This window comes from Peromyscus maniculatus, chromosome X (genome assembly GCF_049852395.1).
Source record: "Peromyscus maniculatus bairdii isolate BWxNUB_F1_BW_parent chromosome X, HU_Pman_BW_mat_3.1, whole genome shotgun sequence".
Taxonomy (NCBI): domain Eukaryota; kingdom Metazoa; phylum Chordata; class Mammalia; order Rodentia; family Cricetidae; genus Peromyscus; species Peromyscus maniculatus.
In genome coordinates, this window is record NC_134875.1 from 106,730,321 (window position 1) to 106,755,899 (window position 25,579).

Genomic DNA, 25,579 nt, shown 5'->3' on the forward strand with positions numbered 1-25,579 from the left:
AGAGCCAAAGAAAATGCACAAGAAACATATATTCCAGGCTACATTTTTTAAAAACTAAGCTATTTTTTTATGTTGAAGATGCCAAAAAAAAAAAAAAAGAATATGACTGACTCTCAAAGAACTTTTCAAGGAAAAAAAAAATCTCTCCATGTGTGACATGTATCAGCATGGTACAGGATTATCTACTAAAGATAACTAGAATCATGGTAAAAGCAACCATATTCCTTTATTTCTATTTACCACTAGCATCCAAACTGATTTTTCCCTAACAAGATCCACATCAGCTTTTAATTATGTCACACTCATGGGCCTTAGGTTCAATTCTGAACTATGTAAAAAAGAAAAAAAAACACAGGAACTTGAGAATGTGTCTCAGTTGGTAGTGTTTGCCTACCACGCAAAAAGCCTTCCATTGTATACCCAAAAATCACATAAACCAACACAGTGGTACACACTTGTGGTCCCAGGCATAACCCTGCCCCCCTTTTAAGTTATTTTTTGAAGAAGAAACAGGAGTGTTTGCCTAGGGTTGGAATCTTAGCACCGCAAAGAGAAATGGAGGGAAGGAGGGGAGGAAAGGGGGCCAGCCATCAGCATACACAAGAAAATTCTTTCTTTACCAAACATAAGGAATTTCTGGATAGTTAGACATGATGACACATGCCTGTCAATCTCAACACTCAGAAAGCTGAAGCAGGAAAACCCTCAGTTTAGGTCTGGCCTGAGCAACATACACATCAGGTAGTCACTTGCAAACAACTACCAACTACCAACTGACAGTCCTATGCTTGGAAAACACATACCACCCAACTTTCTCATTTTCTTAACAAAGCCAAGCAGGCCCCTACATACACACACACACCCCAATTTACTTCATGCTTCTATTTCCATCTCCCTTCCTACCGGCCTGTCCTAATGGCCTAGGAGATGGGAGGCAAATTAAGAGATGGTCAGAAGAACAACGGAGGGGCTGGAGACATGGCTCAGTGGATAGAGAGCTGGCCTTGCACACATCCCCAACACTGCATACAACTGGACATGAGGATGGCCATCTATAATCCCAGCACCTGGAAGGCAGAGGCAGGAGGATCAGAATCAGAAGTTCAAGATTAGCCTTGACTTTACAGGAGTCTGAAGCCAGCCTGAGATACAGGAGACCCTTTCAGGAGGGAAAGGAGGGAGAGAGGGAGGGAGGGAGGGAGGGAGGGAGGGAGGGAGGGAGGGAGGGAGGGAGGGAGGGAGGGAGGGAGGGAGGGAGGGAGGGAGGGGAAGGGAGGGGAAGGGCCCACCCTTCACAGGCCCTATCCTGCAGCAACCCAGCTAACCAGAGTGTCTTTCCCCATGGAAGAAGGGAAGGGAGGAGTGGGAAAGGGAGGAAGGGACTAACAGTGACAGAGAAGAGGCTACTCCCTAGATACTTGAGAAACAGCACCTAACCAGAGTGCAACTTTCACTTATGTTGCAACTGATGCCATTAGCAGCCACCCAGTAATTACCCTGGACTACTCTATGGCACATAAAAAACATAGAAGGTACAAGTGCTGCTATCAAGCCTCTAAATCAGTACTCCCTGCTCTTGACTGTGGATGTTCTGTGAACACTTGCTTCCAATTTCTTGCTACTCTGGTTTCCTTGAAATGATGTACTGTAATCTGAAATTGTGAACCAAATAAAGCTCCCCCCCCTCCCCAAAGGCTCCAATCAGGGCTGGGAAGATGTCCAGCACCACTGCCCTCGACCCAAAATTTTATGTGCATAAAAAACACAGCAAGGGTCCCTTGAAAAGGAAAAAAGGGAATTAGAGTTCATAATGAAATCTCTTACCAAAATGTACATATTTTCCACAGCAAATAAAAGGTTCATTTTTTAATGTGAATAATAGGAAAGAATTACTAAAGGTGCAAAACGTAGCTACAAAGAAAAAAATAATTCAAAAGTAACAGAAACCTCACCAAGCTCCTTGGCTTTCATCTGGTCTGTGCATAGTTATCCGTGGGACTCTGGACGGTTAACATTTCCCTCTAGTGCTGAGGACTGAAGCCAGCACTTCACACATGCGCTCTACCCTTCAGCTATGTCATTCCTAACCTGGCCCTTCAAAAAACTCACCAATTCCCCTCCCCAGATGGGGCAGCCTTGTAAAATTTGACTCTTACCTACAGAGTGCATGAAATTGCCCCATGACCTGCTTTTCAGCTCTAGGACTCCTGGTGTTTGGGCAAAACACTTTTCTTGTTTGGGGAACAACCCTGGCTTCCACCAGCTTGGTTTCGGACAAGCCCCCCACCCCCACCCTAGTTGTGACTATGCAAGTGTCTCAGCTGCAAATCACAGCCCTAATATGGAACCAAGGAGTTCCTTATGTAACAAGCTCTCGGGGCTCCCAGCATCCACCAAGAGATGATTTCCTGACTTAAGAGTAACCAGACTCTTGTACTTAGGTCATCTTCCCTGCCTCCCACAAACACAGCAAAAGCCATCCTAGCTTGCCTGCCGATAATAGACTTCTAGGCTTGTTCCATCTGCCATGTGACTCCATAGCTATTCCCAACTAAAATAACCCTCCACCTCCCCAGAGAAGCTGTGACTTAATCAAAGGGATGTTATTGAGAGTGACAAGCAGATATTTTAAATGTGCCTGCATGCTCGCCTAATTATATCTGATGAAAGAAGCACAAAGACCTGCCCTAAGATCCTTTGGCCCCAGTACAAGATACATCATCATCCAGTACAGAACCTAACCAGACTTTCCAGACACTAACTAGCCAAGCCAAAGCAGCCATGGCTATGCCACTAACTGCTAGATAAGTAAGAGACACCAAAAAAATGTAATGTTCTGAATAGGGTGGTCCTATTTGTTATGTAACAGTACCAAAGCAAAAAGGTGACTGATATACTTTTAAATTATTTCTAAGGCATAAAACTCTGATCAGCAAGGCAATATTAGTTAAATTTTCTAATCCTAATCCCATTTGACTTCCTCTACCATTCTGTAGTGCCATAGCTCAAGAGCTATGGATTTATGACCACACAAAGTTATACACAGAATCCTCAAAGCCTTAGGTCCTACCTGCTGGCACTGTGGCAGTCTCATCCCTCAAACTCAGCTCAAGACTCAAACTTAAAGTCAGAGTGCATGGAAGTGGCTGTGGGTGCAACTCAGAGAAAGCCCCCAAAGCTCAAAGCAGCAAATAGAGACCTTGGGCTCTTGGGAAGGAAACGGGGCTCTATTGTACAAGTACAACCCCAAACATGACCAAGAATCTCTCTAGAGGAAAAGAAATCTTGGCTAAGTATAACAATAACAAAAGGAGACAAGACAATGAAATAGTCAGAATGGTCCTTTGAAACTCAAAGTAAGGAAACGGGGTTGACCTCTTGGGCCTTCAGAAAGAAAGTAGCTTGCTGTTCTCTTCAGAATTCTGACCTTCAAAGCTATAAAAATAGGATTCTGGAGGGATGGCCCAGCAGTTAGGAGCACTTCCTGTTCTTGCAGATGAGGGGCTCAGTTCCCAACAGCCACATGGTAGTTCTGAACCAACTCTAACTCCAGTTCCATGGTATTTAGTGATCTCTTCTGAGTTCCCCAGGCACTGCACTCATGTGATACACACACATACATGCAAACACTCATACACATAGAAAAACAAATTGTTTTTAATAACTAAAGTGGGGTGAGTGCTGCTGTGTTGCTTAGGAGGCTAGTAAGTTGGTGGTCCCTGTGATGAACTTTTGTTTTAAGATTAACCAGAAAAATACCTTCAGTCTTACCAACCATAACAAGTACAGATATAGAAAAATACCTTCAGCCTTACCAACCACAACAAGTACAGCTATCCCCATGGACAACTGGATAAAATCAGCCTTGAGGCTGGGAGAAGAAACTCAGGGGTGGAGTGAATGACTAGTAAGCACCAGCTTCCAGGTTCCATCGCTAGCACCACAAAAATTAAAAGTAATTTCTATATTCTCAAACCCAATCCTGGAACTGTACATTAGGCCATACATACACAAATGGCACAAAAAAGTAAACACTTCATGATTTACTACTAAGTCAGCAAAGGTTATGGCTCTGGAATGTTCTACCTGCTTAGCACCCCCAGACACCAAATGAATGCCACACATACCTTTGGGAAAGTCAGGCTTCCTTAATCTTTACCGCATAAAAGGACTTCCTACCATTCCTAACACTCCACCAAAATCCCACCACCACATAAGACAGAGGTCAGCAGAAGCAGCTGACCAAAAATAGTTTTTGTTTGCCTGTGTTCTTGTGCACATGTGCATGTCTGTGTGTGTGTTCGTGTACATATAGAGGCCCAGATAGAGGTCCACTCTGTGTATCTTCCTCAATCACACTTCCCACCTTACTTTTTTTGACACAGGATCTCTCACTGCACCAGTAGCCCACATCCCCAGCACTGGGGTTACAGGTGTGAGCACCCACGGCCAGACTTTTACCTGGATACTAGGCACCTGAATTCAGCTCCTCATGCTTGCATAGCAAGCATTTTGCCCTCTGAGCTGTTTTCTAGTTGACCTCTGGGTGGAGGAAACTGAGAGAAGAATGGAAAGAGAAAGAGAAAAATGGCAGTTCAGGCTCAACTGACAGCTGAACCACTCAGGATTTCATGTACAATTCTGTGCCTGTGGACCATTTCCACACCCAATGTAATCACAGGAGATGCTGATTATGACTACTCCCTATCATCCTTCACCTCACACCCAAGTCTCTCAGCCCCAAGCATCCTTCAACATGGGTAAACAACAAAAATATTAACAGAAGTGCTGGGGAGAGGCCTCACTGTGTAAAGTGCATGCCAAGCAAGCTTGAGGACCTGAGTTCAGATCCCAGCATCCAAGTAAAAAATGCTAAGTACAGTGGTACACACCTCCAATCATAGCTTTAGGTATATGGGGATAGGAAGAAATCCCCAGAGCTTGCTGGACAGCAAGGCTGGCTCAATCAGTGAACTCCAAGTTCAGTGAGACACCCAATCTCAAAAAATAAGGTGAAGGGCAATTAAGGAAGACACTTGAAGAAATCTCTGGCCGCCACATACATGCACACACAAATAAGTAAATTGATGGGATTTTTGTTTTGTTTTATGTGTCTGTTTTGTTTTGTTTTGAGACAGGGTCTCACTATATATCTCTGGCTGTCCTGGAACTCACTTTGTAGATCAGGCTAGCCTTGAAGAGATCAACCTGCCCCTGCCTCCCAAGTGCTGGTATTAAAGGTGTGCACCACTACACCCGGCTATGATTTTTCTTTTTTAATTAAGAGCAATAAGCCAGTATTAATGGGCATGTATAATAATGCATGACTCCATTTTTATAAAACACAAAGACTAGACAAATCCATAGAGACAAAAAGGAGATCTGTGGCTACCAGGGGCTTCAGGGAAGAAAAGATGGGGGTGATGTCATGATGCCACAGGATCTCTTTGGAAGGTGACAAAAATGTTCTAGAATTAGAAATGCTTAGTGGACGAGTTTGTAAATACAATAGGAAAGGTCTCAACCACACACTTGAAAAGATCAAGTTGTGTGCATTCTCAGGAAATGTCATTGTAAAAGCATACAAGGAGATTGGAGGTATAGTTTACCAATACAAAGCAGCACACCTAACACAAGCAAGATCCTAGGTTCAATCCCTAGCATCCACCCCCATTTCCACCCAGTCCACCCACCCGTACTCTCCCATCCCCAGTCTCCCCAGTACTCTACCCCACTCCCAGGAAAAAAATGCTTAGGCAGCAGCCAGGACCTGATGCTGTGACAACTATGTACTGCAGGTATTTTTAAACTCCAGCATCCCATAGACATAGTCCTCTTACAGAGACTGTAGTGTTTAGCTATTTCTTATGAAATCAAACATTGCCTACAAGAAGGAAATAGGCTCAGAAGACTTGGCAAGTTAATGAAACTTACAGGCTCAGGAAAGCTCAGAAAGTTTCAAGATTTTGGCTTATCAGGTAAAGGTATTCCCTGGAACTTCATGGTAGAAGGAGAGAACAGATTCCCAAAGTTGTTCTCTGACCTCCACTCTTAACACTGTGGCAAGGCAGTACATGGTGAGCATGTGTTCGGACACACACTAAATATTTTTTTTAAGTTGTAAGATTCAAAAGTCCCCTCCCTGAGGTCGTACAAACAGTAAGCAATTACTGCAAGGGAAATCTCTATGGTAAAGCTGATTCAGGAATGCAGCTTTTTTGAGTTGTCACCCACACTGGGGTGGGATTTTTAGTGATTCAGCTGCCTGAGTCACCCCTACTCTTATAAGTAACCTCAATCAACTCATTGGTTCACCAAGGATGGAATCATTTCACTGGTCAGCCATACACTACCTGGAGTGATTACATACTTAATCATGAAATTGTCCACCACAAGCCCCTCCCTCCTACAGCATTTTCTGAGCTAGTTATGCTAAGAATGGGCTCTGCTCAGCATCAAGAGGAAAGATGTGGGGCTGAGGTTTGGGGCTCAGAAGCAAAAATTCACCTAGCATTCACAGGTTAGATTTCCAGCACCACCTACAAATGAGAAAGACAGAACCAGTTGGTGATCATATAGACTTGCTTTCTGAAACATGAGCATATCTTTCCCCCAAATAAAATAAATCATTGTTACCAAACCATTGGTTGTGATCTAAATAATTCTATGATCTCTAGCTTCCCCAAAGTCATCCTGTATAACGCTCCTCAAGAGACAGACCAAGGGCTAGAAAGATGGCTCAGTGGTTAGGAGCACTGGCTGCTCTTCCAGAGGATCCCGGTTCAATTTCCAGCACCCACATAGCAGCTTATAACTGTCTGTAACTTCAGTTCCAGGAGATCCAAAATCCTCACAGTCATGCAGGCAGGCAAAACACCAATGCATATAAAATAAAGATAAATAAATTATTTTTAAAAAGAGACAGACCAAGGAATTCAAATTGGGTTAACTGGCTTGGGAGTGGCTCTTTGAGGGATGGGGGTGCATAAAATATGGAATTGATTTAGCTCTGAAAGAAAAAAACAAGTGATACAGCCCGTTTACCCTTACATCCCAGCAGGCACAGGCATAGGTATGGCTACCTGCCTCTCAAACATAGGTAGGTGCTCATCCTTTCCTAGCACTTCATCCAAAGGCCATACCAGCTACTGGCAGGGATCAATAAGGATAAGCCCCCATTGGATGGAGGAGGGAGAGTATCATGGCTGGTGTTTGTAGACTATTAACACCCTACCCCACCCACGCCAGGATATCCCCAACAGATACTTTTTGCCATCAAGAAATGAAACCCAGGAGCCACATTCAACCACAGATACAAAAATGTGGAACCTAGTGACTCAGCTACCAGCAACCTTATAAGACAAGGAACAAACCGTCTAGGAGGGAAGAGAGAAGAGTGCCCCGAGAAAGAACAGAGTGCTTGCTTGCCATTATTTACAAAGATTTCCTTGAAGGCAGGAGTCCTTCAGCACGTGTGTGAGCCTTCTACCAACAGCTTCTTCCCCTGGGAAGATATTAGGCTCAGGCACAACCGTTCCAGAGTCATGGGGGCTGTCCCTCCTGTGTGCCAGCAAGCCCTCCAAGGGCCAATTCAACAACCGCCTGTAGGGTTACACATTGACCTCAGGATCTGAGGCTGTGTGATAGAGGAAGTGCCCAGCAGGCACAAAGGCTTAGGGTGGGGGTGGGGAGAGGCAAGGATTAGTGGTTACCTGAGGGCAGAACAGGGGTATCCAGAGGTAAAGGTGAGATTACCAAAAGGTACCAGGAAACTGGAGAGTAGGAAGAATACTTGGTATTTGGTTGTCACGCAAAAATTGATTAAATGTATGCTTCATTCCTACTTTATTTCCATTATACCTTAATAAAAAACAAAAACAAAGTAGGTGGAGCTAAATAGGTATAACACGATTCCTTCTAGATTAAAAGCATGAGGCTGAGTATTTGCACAGGACTTCGGAAATCGATAGAAAAAAAATCTACAATGTTACACTCTACCCTGTAGAAGATTAGGTATTCTAGAGGATGGCAGAAAAAGAGATTCGCACAGCCTGGACTCTTTTTAAAGCAGCATTCATGTATTTACTGTCTTAGAAAAATGAATGGATTTAGAACTGGGATCACTGCCAAATGGGCAACATACTGAGTTCCAGGCCAGCCTAGGCTACATAGCAAGACTGTATCAAAAACACAGAAAAAGAGAGCTATCTCTGAAAGAGAGCCAAGAGCCACATAGAAATTGCAGGCCAGAGTCCTGGGACAGAAGCAGACAGATCTGTGCAGGCCAGAGTCCTGGGGCAGGAGCAGACAGAGTTGGAGAGAAAGCTGGAGGCCACACAAACTGCAGGTAGCAAGCTCATGAGATCTTAAGAAAGGCAAGTGTCAGCCAGGCACCTTCAGAACAGAACCCAACAGATGAGCGTAATTCCCAGAGGAAAACCTCATGCCTCCAGTTCCTCTATCTGCATTGTCCATTCATTGTTTATTTATGAATGAACACTTCCAAGGGGGTGAAAAACCATTTCCCCCTCTAACAAGAGCTCCTGAGTCTTGTGAATCCTTTGTTTTATAAAAATCATGCCTACTTGCTGGTGGTCAGTAACAAAGGCTTATGTTTCTTCTATGAGCACAATCAAGAGAATCTCCAAAAAGGCCGGAGGCTCCGGGCGGTGGTGGCGCATGCCTTTAATCCCAGCACTCGGGAGGCAGAGGCAGGCGGATCTCTGTGAGTTCGAGGCCAGCCTGGTCTACAGAGCGAGATCCAGGACAGCCAGAGCTGCACAGAGAAACCCTGTCTCTAAAAAACAAAAAACAAAAAAAGAGACCAGAGGCTTCAGTCTTTATGAAGGGTTGAAGTATCTCCTTCCAAAATGTGGCCAAGGAGCTGCAAGAGGGCTCAACCAGCTAAGGTACTTGCTCCGAGGCCTGACAAACTAGAGTTTGATCCCCAGGACCCAGATAATGGTAGGAGAGATGAGACTCCACAAGATTTTCATATCCCACAAATAAAAATAAAGTATTTATTTCTAAAGTGTACCCAGGCTAGTAATGTAGCTCAGTCGGGAGAGTGCTGGCCTAGCATACACAAAGCCCTAGCCCCAGAATGTACATATAGAAAGAAGGTGTGGCAGCCCATGCCGGTGACTTCAGCACTCAGGAGGCTGAGGCATTAGAATTTAAGTCTGAGGCCAGCCTGAGGTACATAGAGATACTCCACTTCAAAAAAAAAAAAAAAAAAAAAAAAAAAGGAAATTTGGTGCAGGATGCCAATTATACTAGCCCTCTTCCTCTTGCCTCATCAATCACTCTGCTGGGGAAGAAAGGGAGGGGAGACCAGAATTAAGTCCAATAGTACAACTCGGAAAGTTCAATCAACAGACACATTAAAAGGGGCTCTAAAATTCTACGAAAAGAAAACCTATCCAGAGCTTGCTCATGACTGAGCTAGGGAGCCAACTGACAACTGGACATGGACAACAGTGACAATGTTGTACAAACTTCTAATGGTAAGATTTACATGGCTCATTTAAGATGGTGGCTTTCACGGCATGTCACTTATACCTCAACAATGCTGGTTAGGAAAAGCAACTTCAATTAAAAGGCAGGTTTTAGAATTTTATGTCAAGGGTGGAGGGGTTGGGGGAAGGCACTCAGTGGGAGAGAGAATGCACACAGCTCTGTCTTCAGTGCTGCTAAAGGAAAATAAATAAATGAAAATGAGGTCTATGACAAAGGAAACATCCCTGAAGCCGATATCTCCAGCAACCGAAACTAAAGCAAACACTGAGGGAAAAGCGAAACAAAACAAAGGGAACCGCTGCCCACTCCACATCCAGGGCCATCTATTTCAACTCTAGGAGATACACAAGCACTAGCTGCTACCCAGGCCCCCTGGTGTGCTTGGGGAAATTCCACTCCCATGAACATCTGGGACAGCAGAAACCCACCCACAGAAATACATTTGTCCAAATATAGAACACGGAATGGAAAAGTAAATACAACAGGAAAATGGAGAGCAAATCATGAACTGAAAAAAAGTGAAGGCATCACAGAAAAACAAGACTAAGGTAATGGCTGCTCATTTACTAAGACAGGCATAGAACATAAATAAATTTAAGACCCCAAAATGGCAAATTAAGCAGGGCATGGTCATGGTGGTAAACACCGGCAATTCCGGCTTCTCAGGACAAGCTTGAGGCCATATAGGCCATATAGGGTGGCTCACAGCTGCAATCCTACCTACCACTTGAGAGACTGAGGCAGAAGGACAGCCATGAGTTTGGGGGCTAGGAGTTTTGCAGTAAGTACCAAGTCACACTGGGCTATAGAGTGAGACAGTCTCAAAAGGGGGCTGGAGAGATGGCCCAGCAGTTAAGAACACTTGCTACTGCTCTTCCCGAGGACCCAGTACCCACATGGCAGTACACAACCTTCTCTAACACCAATTCAGGCAATCCCATGCCCTTGTCTGATCTCCTCAGGCAAGAGGCACACAAGAAACATGCAGGAAAAACACTCATACAAAAATAAAAATTTTTTAAAATAAAATCTTAGGTTGGCAGTGGAGGAGCATGCCTTTAATCCTCACATTCAGGAGGCAGAAGCCAGCCTGGTCTACAAAGTGAGTTCCAGGATAGTCAAGGCTACACAGAGAAACCCTGTCTCAAAAAAATAATAATAAATAAATAAATGAACTCACTCTGTAGACCAGGCTGGCCTGGAACTCAGATATCTGCCTGCCTCTGCCTCCCGGGTGCTGGGAATAAAGGTGTGCACCATCATGCCTGGCTGCTGAAAAATAATTTTTTTAAGTGGGGGGGGTGGGGGGTGGGGCTAGAAGAACCCTGGCTATAACTTAGTTATCAGAGTACTTGCCTCATATGTACAATTTTGTTCTTAAATTTGTTCTTCAGCACCACATAAGCTTGGCATGGTATTTGGGAGGTAGAAGGAACAGCAATTCAGAGTCATCTTCTGCTATAATCTTAAATGGGGTGTGGGGGGGTATGGAAATAGTTCAGTGATAGAGCATCTGCCTCGCTCTTACAGTGTCCTAGGTTCCATCATCTTAGTACAACTGACAGAAAGCTGGCAAATTGGCCGGGCGGTGGTGGCGCACGCCTTTAATCCCAGCACTCGGGAGGCAGAGCCAGGCGGATCTCTGTGAGTTCGAGGCCAGCCTGGGCTACCAAGTGAGCTCCAGGAAAGGCGCAAAGCTACACAGAGAAACCCTGTCTCGAAAAACCAAAAAAAAAAAAAAAAAAGAAAGCTGGCAAATTACCCCATTGCTGTGGGGTGTTCTGTATGCTGTGAATGTGTTGCTCTGATTAGTTGATAAATAAAACGCTGATTGGCCAGTAGCCAGGCAGGAAGCACAGGCGGGGTAAGCAGACAAGAAGAATGCTGGGAAGAGGAAGGCTGAATCAGGAGTCCAGCCAGACACAGAGGAAGCAAAATGTGAAGGCAGAACTGAGAAAAATACCAAGCCACACAGCTAAATATAGATAACAATTATGGGTTAATTTAAGTGCAAGAGCTAGTCAGTAATAAGCCTGAGCTAATGGCTGAGCAGTTATAATTAATATTAAGCCTCTGTGTGATTATTTTATAAAAGGCCGTGGGACTGTGGTGAGAGACTTGTCCCGACCGCTGGCTAGGCGGGACACAGAAAAACTTGCAACTATACCCCATGCCTTTGATACTTAAGGAATTGTACCCCTGCCCCCACTAAAATTAAAACAGTCTCTTGTTTCAACTAATTTCCTGAAAACGAATCTAGGATGTTCAAAACATTAAAAAATGTATCCTGAAGGCAGCCAACTGAGATGTTTGGAATGTAGTTCAGTGGTATAGTGTTTGCCTAGCATGTACCAGACCTTGGGCTCAGTAAGAAAAGGAAGGTAAGACGGGAGGAAGAAAAGAGAAAGGGGGGAGAAAGAAAAAAAAACAGAAGGGGAAAGAGAGAAGGGAGGATGGAGAGAAAGCAGCTAAAGCTAGGAGGCCCTGTAGTGACACAGAAAATGCTAATCTTGCTCTATATTTTGTTTGAACACACTAATGTAATTAACTTGGGCTATATAATTTTGCTAACTTCAGACCTTTATAATTATAAAGCCTCACATACAATTATTTGAACAAAAATTGATTTGATTTTTATTTCCATGGAAAAACCATGACAGCTCATTTTAATAGCGCCACCTTCTAAGAAGAAGCCATTGCATTCCTTAAGTGTATTCTGTCAACAGTCCTTCCACAGTGTAAGCAGCCCATGCACTTCTGTGATCTCTCTGCCAGGTTCCAGGACTCAAGAGCATTTATGGTCCAATGGCTTTTACCCTTGCCTTAACCAGTCCCCTCCAACTCCCAAGAAATACCTGCACATATTCTTTTTTTTTTTTTTTTTTTTTTTTTTTGGTTTTTCGAGACAGGGTTTCTCTGTGTAGCTTTGCGCCTTTCCTGGAACTCACTTGGTAGTCCAGGCTGGCCTCGAACTCACAGAGATCCACCTGGCTCTGTCTCCCAAGTGCTGGGATAAAAGGCGTGCGCCACCACCGCCCGGCGTCCTGCACATATTCTTTAAGCGTGTAAGAAATACAAATCAGTAGGTTTCAGAAGATGGAGCCCATTTAGGACCATCCTCTCCGACAGATTTCTGAATATTATAATCATGCAATTGGCTGGTTAGTCATCAAATGGATACTTGAGTGCTGTCACTCAACAAAAACACAAGAGGATGCTGGCTCAGAGCTGAAGCAGTGTCACAGGATCTTGCTGACATGCTTCTAACATTAAAACGAGACCTGCTTGGGCACCAGACAAGGCCTCATTCAGAAGTTGGGCAGTGGTGAGTAGACAAAAAGTAGTAGGCCAAAGACAATATCCACCTGTTTTACCTTCACTACTGTGTGTGTGTGTGTGTGTGTGTGTGTGTGTCTGTGTGTGTGACAGAAAGAGAGAATATGTGTTTCATAACTATAATACACATCCTATTCTATTGATGTTAACCATACAGTGCCTATTTTAATCATGGGAAAAGCAACAGTCCAAGTCAGAGATAAAAATAACTATCTATTCATCCCAACCCCAGCACTTAGTCAACATAAAATATTGATCCTTAACAAATCTGAAAGAAAAAAGTGCCCATACCCCCAAAAAATTGTGTCTGGCTTCCTAATTAAAATCTTCACACTTAGCCCTAAGGAGATGATGTGGTTTGTGATGCACATATTACATAGACATGGGGACCTGACTGAATTCCTTCCCCAGACCCATATAAAAGCCAGCTGAGCTGTAGTAATTTATAATCCCAATGCTGGATACATAGAGACAAGCAGAGCCCAGAAGCTCACTGGACCGACAGCAAATGGGCAAGCTCCAGGTTCTGTGAGAGAATGTCTCAAAATACAAGGTGAGGAAGACATCCAATGTTGACCTTTGGCCTCCACACAGATATTCAAACATTAACTAGCATGCCTGTGTGCACACATACACACAAACAAATATGCACTGCTGGGCACACAGGTTCAAGTGACCCCACACACTTGGCAGGCCACCTGTGGTGGTTTGAATGAGAATAGCCCCCATTAGCTCATATATTTGAATACTTGGCCCCCATCTGGTACCACTGTTTGGGAAGGATTAGGAGGTGTGGCTTTGTTGAAGGAAGTGTGTCATTAGAAGCAGGTTTTGAGGTTTCAAAAGCCCACACAATTCCCAGTTAGTTTGCTCTGACTCATGGTTGGTGGCTCAACATCTAAGCTCTCAAGCTATTGCTCCAGCACCATGCCTGCCTGCCTCCTGTCATGCTCCCCAAAATGGTGGTCAGTCATGGACTCCAACCCTCTGAAACTATTAAGTCACCAAATTAAATGTTTTCTTTTGTAAGTTGCCTTGGGCATGGTGTTTTGGCATGACAATAGAAAAGTTAACCAAGACCACCCAATACAAGACCTAAATTGCCAAATTGCCAGGACAAAGAGTCTTCTAGAGAACACAGAAAACAAAAGTATGGCCTAAAGTAAAACGTCTAAGTGAGCAGTGTAAGAATTTGCTTTTTTTTTTTTCTTAAAGCCTGACATAGCAGTGCACACTCAGCATCCCAGGACTTGGGAGGCTGAGGCGGGAGGATCAGGAGTTCAAGGCCAACTTCAGCTGCATCGTAGATGTGAGACCAACCTGAGCAACATGAGATGCTGTCTCAATAACAAAAATAAAAACAAGAATTCATTTCATTTTTTTCCAAAATTAAAACACAAAACGAGTTCTGTAGTTTTACCATGGCTTATTTTCACATGATTAATCTATGGGGAAGACTTCAAAATCTTTGCATACTCAAGTGCCCTGTGCTTGAAGCTAACAGCCTGGACCCCACTTCTGAGCCACTGTAGATGTTAAATGATGTTAAATACCTGTCAGCAGTTCTATACAGAAAGATTGCAACGATTTTTTTAAAAAAGATTTATTTATTGTACTATTTAATGTATATGAGTATTTTGCTTGCATGCCTGGTGCCCAAAGAGGTCAGAAGAGAGTGACAGATCCCATGGTACTGGAGTTACAGAGGGTATATTGAAGGGTTTGTGGGGAGAAAAGGCAAGGGAGAAATATTGTAATTATATTATAATCTCAAAAAATAACAATAATAATAATAATAATAACAACAACAACAACAACAGCAACTTGAAGGCAGAGCTAATGCAGAGGCCATGGAGGGGTGCCATTAACTGGCTTACTCCCCATGGCTTGCACAGCTTGTTTTCTTATACAACCCTGGACCACCTGCTCTGGGATGGCACCTCCCACAGCGGGTTGCGCCCTCCCACATCAATCATTAACAAAGAAAATGTGCCACAAACTTACCCACAGGCCAATCAGGTGCAGATATTTTCTCAGTTGAGGTTCTCTCTTCTTAAGATGACCCTGGCTTGTGTCAAGTTTAAAAAAAAAAATTGACCAGCATAGTCCCCAAACCTCTGGCTCAATTCACTATGCCACCAGCTATACAGATGCAAACAGAAGCAGCATCTAGAGCCAGCAACCAGCCAAAGCTTGAGACACTCACTCCCCTACCTATTATACCCTTCCAGGTTTCTTAGCCTACCTGTGTGGCAATCAAATTCCAGGCTGGCCAGTGTTTCCTCTGGTTCCTTCCTGGGTCTGCATAAACAAGAGACGGGGCTATCTGGGGATTTTCCTCATCACAAATAACAAGAAGCTGACCTCAAGCTAGACCTAACCATCTTTGACATCTAAAAAAAAAAAAAAAAAAAAGCAAAAAAAACCCAGAGAGTTTTGTGTATTCCTGGGGATCTGAGTGCTTGGAAGGCAGAGTTTCTATGGCAGCCTCTTTCCCATACCTAGAAGCCTGAAATTCAAGCATTTTCCCAGGACTGTCTCTCCTCTCTTCCCTTTTTTTTCCCCTGTGAGCATGAGACTCTTATTGCAGCTGTCAGCAGCTATGGTCATTTCTTTCCTAGCATACCCTGCCCCCCAAACACTGCCCTGCCCCCCCCAAAACACTGCTATGCCGGCGGCTGTGTGATACACGTCTGCAGTCCCAGCCCTCTAGAGGCTGAAGGAAGAGACTCAAGAGGCGGAGGCAGGGCTGGAGAAAAGGCTCGGTGCTTGCCACCACATACTGCTCTCCCAAAAGATCGGAAATCAGTTCTCCTCAAGGGATCAGAAGGATGAGGCCCCATGCCTATCTCCATCAGGATATTTGGGTTGCCCTGAGGTGACTCCTCTTCTGTAGGTGAAAAAAAAAAAAAAGAGTCCCTCAGAGGGAGGTCAAGCTCAAAATAAGCCATCGAGGGAAGCTTGACTCAAAAAAGCCATCTATAGTGAGCCCACAGTTCAGGTTTTGTCTTCATTTCCTGCTGGGCATAAAGGTATTTCAAATTAATCCTGGGGTTCCCCCCCTCTGAGCCCCACCTTCCTGATCAAGATTTCCCTAGTCTGTACTGTGACCTACATACAGTGATCCCTTGGCAATGCACAGATCATCATAGTTTCTGGGCTGAGACAAGACTCTTGGCCCCCTTCAGGTTTTCTGACACCTAGGACTCACCCTTTTCTCATTTAAAAAAGTCATATGTACACTACATTCAATAAATTGTTAATCTTTCACTACCAAATACGTTTAAAAACTAGTTCCAATGAGGAAGCAAGATTAAAATCATTTTGTAAACATTTATCCTTTCTTAATGTTGGAAAGATAAACTTTTGACTATTTTTAGTGTGAAGGAAGGAACTGGCCTTTGGAGACGAGACTGGAGGCAAGATTTTCCCCTCAGGGCTCGCCCTCCATTACCCTTCCCTCCTTTCCATCTTTTCTCTGTGGCTCACATGAGCCTCACGAGCCAGACCAGCAGAAACATAATTGAAAGAAGCAAAATAAAAAGATGGGTGTGGGAAGGCACAGAAAAAAGTCCACGTCATAAAGGCCAGCAAGGTGCTGAGTCAGCAAAGAAGCTCATAGTCTTCAAGGGGAAAATAGGGAGGCCAGGTTTGGTGGGACACGCCTTTAATACCAGCACTCATGAAGCAGGGCCAGATGGATCTCTTGCTAGTTCCAGGCCAGCCTAGTCTACATAGTGAGACCCTGTCTCAAAAACCACACACAACCAAAAACATCAACCTTGGAGGCGCTGCCTCCCCGCCTGACAGGTGCTCAACCAGCAGGTGGGGCCCTTGGGAGAGAATGATGTAGGAAGACATCAAGTTCAAAGCCTGCCTGAGCTATACAGTAAAAACTCTATCTCAAAATAAAACAAGTAGAGGATAGGGATATGGTTCTGTCAGTAAAGTGCTTTCCATACAAGCACAAAGACCTGTTAGGATCCCCGCCATCCACACGTAAAAGCCAGGAATGGCGCCAGTGTACATCTGAAATCCCAGCACTGGAGGACTGGTGAGAGCTCCAAGTTCAGGGAGACGCTGTCTCCAAAAATGGTAGGATGGAGCATGATTGAGAAAGACACCTGACATCAACCTTTGGTGTGCGTGTGCATGTGAGCGCGCGCACGCACACACACACACACACACACACACAGAAACATGTGCATACACATCTGTGTCCATGTGCACACACATAAACACATACATACATCACACACAAAATATGAATTAAGCTGGGCGATGGTGGCGCACGCCTTTTATCCCAGCACTTGGGAGGCAGAGGCAGGCGGATCTCTGTGAGTTGGAGGCCAGCCTGGGCTACCAAGTGAGTTCCAGGAAAGGCGCAAAGCTACATAGAGAAACCCAAATATATATATATGAATTAAGCCCAGCATTCAGGAAACAAAGGCAGGCAAACCTGGTCTACAGAACCAGCCAGGACTATGTATTGAGACCCCCCCCTCAAAGAACAGAAAGGAAAAGGGAGGGGGAGAGAAGGAATGAATGGATCCAAATAAGTAAAATTAAAATCAAAATATAAAAATAGTACATGAGAACAGATGCAAAAAGATGTCTCCAGTAGACACAAAGTTGGGTTTCCCCCTTCCCTCGTCCTCCCTTACAAATGATATCTCTAACACATGCACAGAACTAAGCAAAGAATATATCAAATAACTAATAAAAATACCTTGAGTCAAGGGCCAATGTTCAGGAAACACTAACAGCTATGTTTTCATTTTTTAAAAGAATTGACTGCTGTGACTAGCACCTTGTGGAAGCACTCCCTCTGTAGGGTCTTTTAATCTGGAAGACTCTGACCTCCTGAATTCAAACTCAATATTTAGGATTTCATCTTCAAGAAAGGGCTGGAAGAAGCCCAAGGCACCCAGAGCTTACAGGAGACTGAAAACATCAGACACAGACCAGGTATGGTGACACAGGCCCATCATGCCAGCTACTCGGGATGATCACCCACCATTCAAAGTTAGCCTAGGCAATTGATGAGGTCTTGTCTCAGAATAAAAAGTAAAAATGACCAGGTAGTGGTGGCACACACCTTTAATCGGGAAGCAAAAGCAGGCAGATCTCTGTGAGTTCGAGGCCAGCCTGGTCTACAACAGTAAGTTCTAGGACAGCCAGGGCTACAGAGAACCCCTGTCTCAGTGGGAGGGGAAAAAGGCTGTGCAGACAGTCTTGACAGGGGGAGGGACTTGGACCTGCCACTACTGAATGTATCAGGCTTTGCTGACTCCCCATGGAAGGCCCTGCCTTCTTGTGGGGGGGAATGAGGAGTGGGTTGGGGAGGAAGGCTAGGGGGCAGGAGGAAGGGAGAGAGGGGAATATGTGATTGGTATGTAAAATGAATTAAAAAACTCTTAATAATTTTTTTTAAAGCTGTGGTGAACACTAGATCATCAGCCTAGCCTCACTGGGGAGCTCCCAGCCAATGAAAGACCTAGTCTCTAAATACAAGGTGACGGTCAGGCATGCTGGCACATAGCTTAAATTTAATCGAAGCACTTGAGAGACAAAGCAGCCGATATCTTGAGTTCAAGGCCAGCCTGGACTACAAAGCAAGTCCCAGGCTCATCAGAATTACCTAATGAGACCGTGTCTCAAAAGGAAAAAAAGGCAAGGAAGGTGCAAAACTACACAGAGAAACCCTGTCTCAGAAAAAAAAGGAAAGGGGGGGCTGGGAAGAAGGCCCAGTGGGTCAAGTACTTGCATGCAAGCATGAGGACCCAAGTTCAGATCCTTAGCATCCATTTAAAACTACAGGTATTGTGGTATATGCCTATAATCCAAGAGCTGTGAGGTAGAGACAAGAAAGATCCCTGGCACTCACTGGTCAAGTGGTGTATATTAACTCCAGTGTGTATAAACTGGTGAGCTCCAGGTCCAATAAGAGGCCCTGTATGAAAAATAAATGAAGTTGAATGTCAACGTCTGGCCTCCACATGCTCACACATCTGAACACACGTGCACAGATACACACAAAAAAATTAAAATCAAGATGGACAATACCTGAGGAAAAACAACAGAGGTTGTCCAGTGACATGAATATGTACACACATGAATATGCACAAACACACAAGATTGTTTAAGTAAGTCTACCTGTGAATTATTTCAAAATCACAAGACCTCCCTACAAAACTATACTCAAATTCCTGCTCTGTTTATGAAAACTTCACTAAGTAATACCAGAACAGCCCTGGGCAATATTTTGCACATTTAACTGTCCAGTAGGACATGTTATTGGTTGAGTCTCATGTGCTGTTCAATCCATAAAATGGACTCCGATAGACCAGAACGGTTTTTGGCTAATTGAAGTCTAAGGACACACACATGTGACTCAGTGGCAAAGATACAGAAGAAAATAATCCCTGTACCACGGTCTGCCTTCCAATATGTTGAAAACAAAAACAAAAACGAATACTGACTGGCAGATCTCTACCAACATTTAGTTGAGATCTGAGGGGACAGAAAAAGGGAATGGAATTTATAGATTTCTTGTCTCGAGTGGGAAAATCCACATTAGATAGATAAGAAGGCAGAGGAAGATCAAGTTTAAGAGCTGAGCCTTGGGACTCACATGCCCTTGCCTCCCCTATGTATGAATGCATTACTCCCCCATTAAGAGTCAGTTTCCAGGGCTGGAGAGATGGCAGAAGACCTGGGTTCAATTCCCAGCACCCACATGGCAGCTCACAATTGTCTGTAACTCCAGTACTAAGGGATCCAACACCCTCACACAGACATATATATATAAGTAAAATACCATTGCACATAAAATAAAAATAAACAAATCATTTTTTTTAAAGTCAGTTTCCAGCCAGGCGGTGGTGGTGCATGCCTTTAATCACAGCACTTTGGAAAGCAGGTGGATTTCTGTGAGTTCGAGGCCAGCTTGGTCTACAGAGTAAGTTCTAGAACTGCCAGGGCTACAAAGGAGAAGCCCTGTCTCTAATTGCAAAAAAAAGTCAAGTTTCCTTGGCTGGAAAATGGAAACAGTGAATATAATCCATAGCAGGAAGTTCTATAAAGTCCTCATCACAAGGTGGGTAATGTGGCTTATCCAGTAAGGAAGGGGTTTGGTGCCAAAGCTGACAACCCAGTACCCACATGATGGAAACAGAGAACTGACTCCTCCTCCAAGTTGTCCTGACGACTTACACACACACACACACACACACACCACACACACACACACAATAAAAATGTAATTTTAAAAAATGAAATCTTCATTGCAGGGACACTATGGTAAAGTGAAGTCTATTTCTTTATTCGCACACCAAAATGTACAGTTTTCTGGTTTTTTTCTTTCTTTCTTTCTGGAGGCAAGGGGATTGAATCAAAGGCCTCATGCATTCAAGCTAAGACGTGCACTCTGCAACCAAGCTGTGCCCCTACTAACCTTCTTTTTCTACCTCTTCAGTGTTAAGATTACACTCATAGATGGGGATTGAACACCAGGCCTCTTGATTGCTAAGCAAGTACCCTAGCAACTGATCTATATCCTTAGCCCCTCCTTTTGATTTTTGTGTATACATAAAATGTTGCTCAGAAAAATTACAGGAGTTCATGGTCCAGCAACTGGTCAATTTGGGGGCCCTTTCACAGTTCAGGCCAAGTGGGGATAAAGCATTGTCTTGTCTCCAATCATTACTCAGAAAGAACACAGCAACTCAGTTGCTCTAAGCAACCACTTTCTCAGCTATGGGGGTCAATAAATACCCTCCCAAGAACCTAAAGGTAGAATCACCATGGGACCATAAAAATAAAAACACAGGCTCTCTGATATATAAAAATGGTGTTCAAGGAGATTACTCAGTCAGTACAGTGAGGACCTGAGTTTAATCCCTGGAGACCTATGTAAAAATGTGGGTGCTGCATGCAGCCTGTGTCTATAATCCCAACACTGAGGAGGATCCTTAGGGCTTGCTGGTCAGCTACTCTAGCCAAATTAGTGAGCTCTGGGCTCTGTGAGAAACCGTGCCTGCAAAATAAGGTGGATAGCTACCAACTAAGACAGCCTATTCTTATCAACCTCTGACCGACATCATGCATACACACATGCAACCAGAAACAAAGTGCACAAACATCTCCATACACACGAGGACGGACGGACACACACACACACACACACACACACACACACACACACACACAAAAGAAACACTCTTCAGGACCATTTACAATTCCACACTCCTACACCACACTACAGGGATCCCTGTACTGCCTACTAAAGCACACAAACTTAAGACATAGAGATTAATATATAAAACTTGAAGGTGTTTATAATTCTCTGGAATGATCCAATTGTCTTGGTTACTTTTCTATTGCTGTGAGACGACACCAGGACCACGGCAACTTGTAGAAGGAAGACCTCATTGGGACTTACAGTTTCAGAGGGCTAATTAGTCCATGACCATCCATCATGGCAGGGAGCATGGCAACAGGCAGGCATGGCACGGGAGCAGTAGCCGAGAGCTCACAGCTGATCCACAAACACAGGCAGAGAGAGCTAACTGGGAATGTTGTGGGCCTTTGAAACCTCAAAGCCCACCTTCAATGACACACATACCTTAACAAGGCCACACTTCCTAAACCTTCCTACACACGTTTCCACTGAGAAATAAGCATTCAAATATATGAGCCTGGATCAAAGACAATTGTCAGCACTCCAAGGATCCTGGTAGCCCACCCTTACTGGATAGCAAGCAGCCTCCATTTCCAATGCTTTGGTGTGACTCTGGGCCTAGCCGAGTACTCAGCATTTACCCAACAGCAAAACCGAGGTAATTTTTAAATCAGTATTTGTCCAATACCATAAAAGGGGTAAAATGCCTTCCTTTTTCTTTTAGTAGTACTGCCAAAATGAATTTCTTTGACTCGAGTAAGAAGGTATCCTGGGGTAGATGGGAGCCTTACACCCCAAATCGCCTCTGCCAGTCCCACAGGTGTGTGTGTGTGTGTGTGTGTGTGTGTGTGTGTGTGTGTGTGTGTGTGTTTGTGTGTGTGTGTGTGCGCGCGCGCGTGCACGTGCGCGCGCGCGTGATTAAAGGCTTGAAAAGCTTTAGGGGGCCATTTTAATAAGTGGATCAACTGAACTTCAACTTTCATCGTTGTACTAATTACCCAGGTGGGTGGTTCCATGAAATGTGCAGCACACTTGGACACGAAATCCCTTTAAAAATAAAAGCGCCATCTACACTCAACACTTTCATTTCTTCTATGTGTCTTCTAGAAATGACTAATGGTAAATTTCATAGAGCCATCAAGACCTATTTGCTACCCTAAACTGACGCCTGGGGGACAAGGTACTCACTCCTCCTATAGTCCTGTGTCCTCTTTCAAGTTAAACCAGGGACTAGCTCAGAGCAAAACACAAGTCAGATCAAGGCGCACACACCAAAGCAGAACAGAAACAAACACTTGCACTAGCAGTGAGGCTTAGGTTCTGGGGGAGGGGGGAGGCGGGAGGCGAGCTGTTTTAGGTTTTGCTCCACAACACTTGGTTGGAGCTGACCCTAACTGCGGAATTTACAGTGCGGAGGGCTCTGAGAATGCCAGTCACTGCAAAAAATAAATAAATAAAATAAATAAATAAATAAATAAATAAATAAAACCCCCCAGCAAAAAAAAAAAAAACAAACAAACAACAACAAAAAAAGCCCCGAGCTCCTGATTGCGCACTGGTCACGCACGTGAAACCCAGGCCCCATCCAGCACCGCAGGCCTCCAGCCTCCTAAAGTTGTCACAAAACCCGGAGATCACCAATGTTCAAAGGTGCACCCCTCCCACATAAACTCCCGCTCCCAGCATCCGTCTCTGCTTAAGGGAAATTCCTAAGACAGGGATGTGGGTGAGGGCAGATCTGGAGAACCCCTCCCCAGCCCCAAAGCAACAGGTTTACACCCTCCCCAGGCCGCGCTGGGCGGTAGCTCACCCTCACCTAGCCGAGGGAGCCGCCCTCCATCGGTGTCAATCCCCCCCACGAGCCTGGTTCCCGAGACGAGGCCTGGGAGTGGGTGTGGGGAGGGGGCTCCCGGACTTCCTTGACAGTTTGTGCCTCGGAAACTGAGCACAGGCAGGCCAGCCTCTCTCCCCCGCGCGCCGCCGCGCGTCCACGGGGTTCCGGGAGCGCCGGCCCGCGCCTCGAGGATGAATGGGGCTCCCCTCCCCCACAAGGGGATCCCGCGCGGCCCCCAAGTCCCAAAGCGACCCAGGTCAGCCTAGCCAGCCCCCTCTGGAGCCGCAGACAAAGAGATGCAGGGACTAAACGGCAGCGCTTCCCTAAACTTGCCTGTCCCCCTCCCCAAAACAAAGGCGCACCCAGGCCTTTCCCGCCCCCCGCGCGCGCGGCCACTTTGGGGAGCGGCCGCCCCGGAGGTATTGTTCAGCATGCAGGGAGCGCGCCCGCCCTGGGGGTTGGGGGGACACACGGGAACTTGCCCTTCCAGGAGCTCCGGGGTCCGACCTCCGCGACTGGGGTCACCGCCAGGCCCCTCGGCCCGAGAAGTTTGCGCCCCTGCCCGGCGTGCACTCACCTCGCCGCGAGCCGTGCAACTTGTGGCCGCGCTCTGTGCCTACTGGCGGGTCCACCGTCACCCAGCCCGGGCCGCGCGGAGGCCGACGAGGGCCAGGCGCCCCGGAGCAGCCGCGCGCCGCCCCCGGCCCGCCACCGAGTCCCCGAGAAGAGCGGGCGCTGGAAAGTTTCGGTGGCGAATGGCGGCCGGAGGGCGCTGCAGCGGCGGCGGGGCGGGGGCGCTGGCGGCTTGTCGCTCCCGAGCGTCGAGACTGGGGGGGCTGGGCTGGGAGCGGCGGCGGCGGGAGAGGGCGGGACGGCGGGAGGGACCGACACGGCCAGTGACCTCCGCTGGGAGCGGACGCGAGCGCGCCTACCGTGGTTGGGAGATGTGCCAAGGGGGTCGCCAGCAAGCCGCCCTCCCCAGACACCTGGAGGAGGCACTCCACGGCTCTACCCTCCCCCACAGCGTCCCCGCCGGCCCCTCCCCCAGCGCCTTGGGGGGGCCCCCGCGTCCCCACGCGGCAGCCCCTCCCCCCACTGAGGGCTAGGACGCCAGGCCCGCCCTCACCCAGACCAAGTCCAGACCCAGCCCCCCGGGGGCAGGGAAGAGACTTACATCCCTGCACAGTTCTTCACCCTAAAGCCTCCCCACCCCCATTTCACCCCGCCCCACGCCCAAGGTGGAGGAGGGAAGCCCAAGCGTTGCCCTCTGGGCCCCAACCCAGTCCCTAGCTCCTTTTCTACAGGCTCGGAGAGGAATGAGGGGAACAGGGCCCCCACAAGCGTACCCAATCCCAAACCCTGGCACTCCAAGGTGGCTTTGAGGGGGTTGGGAACAAGGGCCACCCTGCAGGTTGGGGGAGGGAATGGTAACCCAAGCCACTGAAAGTGTTACCATCCCCCCACCTCAAAGATGAAGCCGCCCAGCTGGCCTAGGAGGTCCTCGTGCAACCCGTCTCCAGGAACATCTCCTTCAAAATTAACAATTTAAAGCACCCCCCCCCAGTTGCCTTTACGCCCACCCACAAAAAAAAAAAATGACTCGGGCGCAGCCATGACCTTTGCAAAACACCTCCCAGCCAAGAATCAGAAATGCATAGGGGAGAAGCTTCAGTACAAGACGAAGACACAAACTGGGGAGGAGTATGTTAGGGTACTGGGGTCCTCAGATCTGCAAATCCCCACCCCCAGGCCTGAAACCGCAGGCGCTGGCAAAGTGTTTTCTGTTGCCATGGCTGGTAAGGCCCAGCCCTGGCGCTTCTTCCTCCCTTCCACGTTGGTGACGATTCCCCCCAACTCCCGGCTTTAATTCAATTAAATAAATATCCGGCCCTCCTCCTCAGCACCTTTGGTGTCTGCCTTGTTGAGTATTTTTAAAATCAATTTGCCCCTCCCTTAGGCTTCTAATGAGCTTGGTGCTAAGAGCCCAGTAACACTCAGCAATTTAAACTCTAACCTCACTTGCTCCTTCCTTGAACACTAGGCGTTTGTTGCTCTGGTGGTTAGGGGGAGGGGGAGAACCCGGGGCGAGTTTTTAAGGGGCCGGTTCTCCATCAAACAGGCGGACCTCAAAATTACCTTGCAAAATATTGCTGCGAAACGTCAAAGATGTCAAACGACTGTTGGTACACCGTTATTAGAGCGCATCAATAAAAAATACACACTTACACAGTCTCCATAATTGTGAATCAGCAGAACACTGGCTTATTAGCTATCGGCTGCCATTCAAGTCCCCCCACCCCAAAGGATTTGGTGGGGCTCCCTTGAGCCTGCCCTTCGTAGCTCCCGGGCTCCTGAGCTCGAGCAGACTGATGCTGAGGTATTACGAAGGGTGCAATCGAAAACCCGAGCCCGCTCATGATGCAACCCTAGCCCGATTTACACGTGCTTCCCTTCCCCCACTGCATGCTGGTGGTAGCGCTGCGTTTTTTCCGCCTGTAGGGTCACATTGTGGTTGATTGATTCTCCTTTCGCCTTGCTCAGTCATTCAGATTTGGAAAGTAAATAACAAGTTGACATCATTACAGCTTCAGGCTTTACCCGGTCGCCAGCTCTAGCTACCACAGACCCTGGAGTAGCTGCGCAGCAAACCCTACCCACCTAGCCTGCCCAGCTTGACTTGTCCAAATTAGTGCTTGGAAATTCCAAAC

At 46.2% G+C, this 25,579-nt stretch overlaps 1 protein-coding gene across 26 annotated transcripts in view; it reads right to left on the reverse strand.

The window, feature by feature from the left end:
- Positions 1–25,219, reverse strand: part of LOC102902997 (F-box-like/WD repeat-containing protein TBL1X) — a 160,573-nt gene extending 135,354 nt beyond the window's left edge. For 15 of the 26 annotated variants that reach the window (XM_042269579.2, XM_015990760.3, XM_015990759.3 and 12 more), the window contains exon 1: positions 23,449–23,587. The gene's annotated coding sequence lies outside the window, so the exon portion shown is untranslated. Of the gene's footprint in view, positions 1–22,853; positions 23,038–23,448; positions 23,588–23,803; positions 23,882–24,045; positions 24,077–25,097 lie in introns of those variants that run through there. The other 11 variants (XM_076561483.1, XM_076561470.1, XM_076561475.1 and 8 more) reach the window with 11 other exon arrangements.
- Positions 25,220–25,579: the final 360 nt, after the last annotated feature.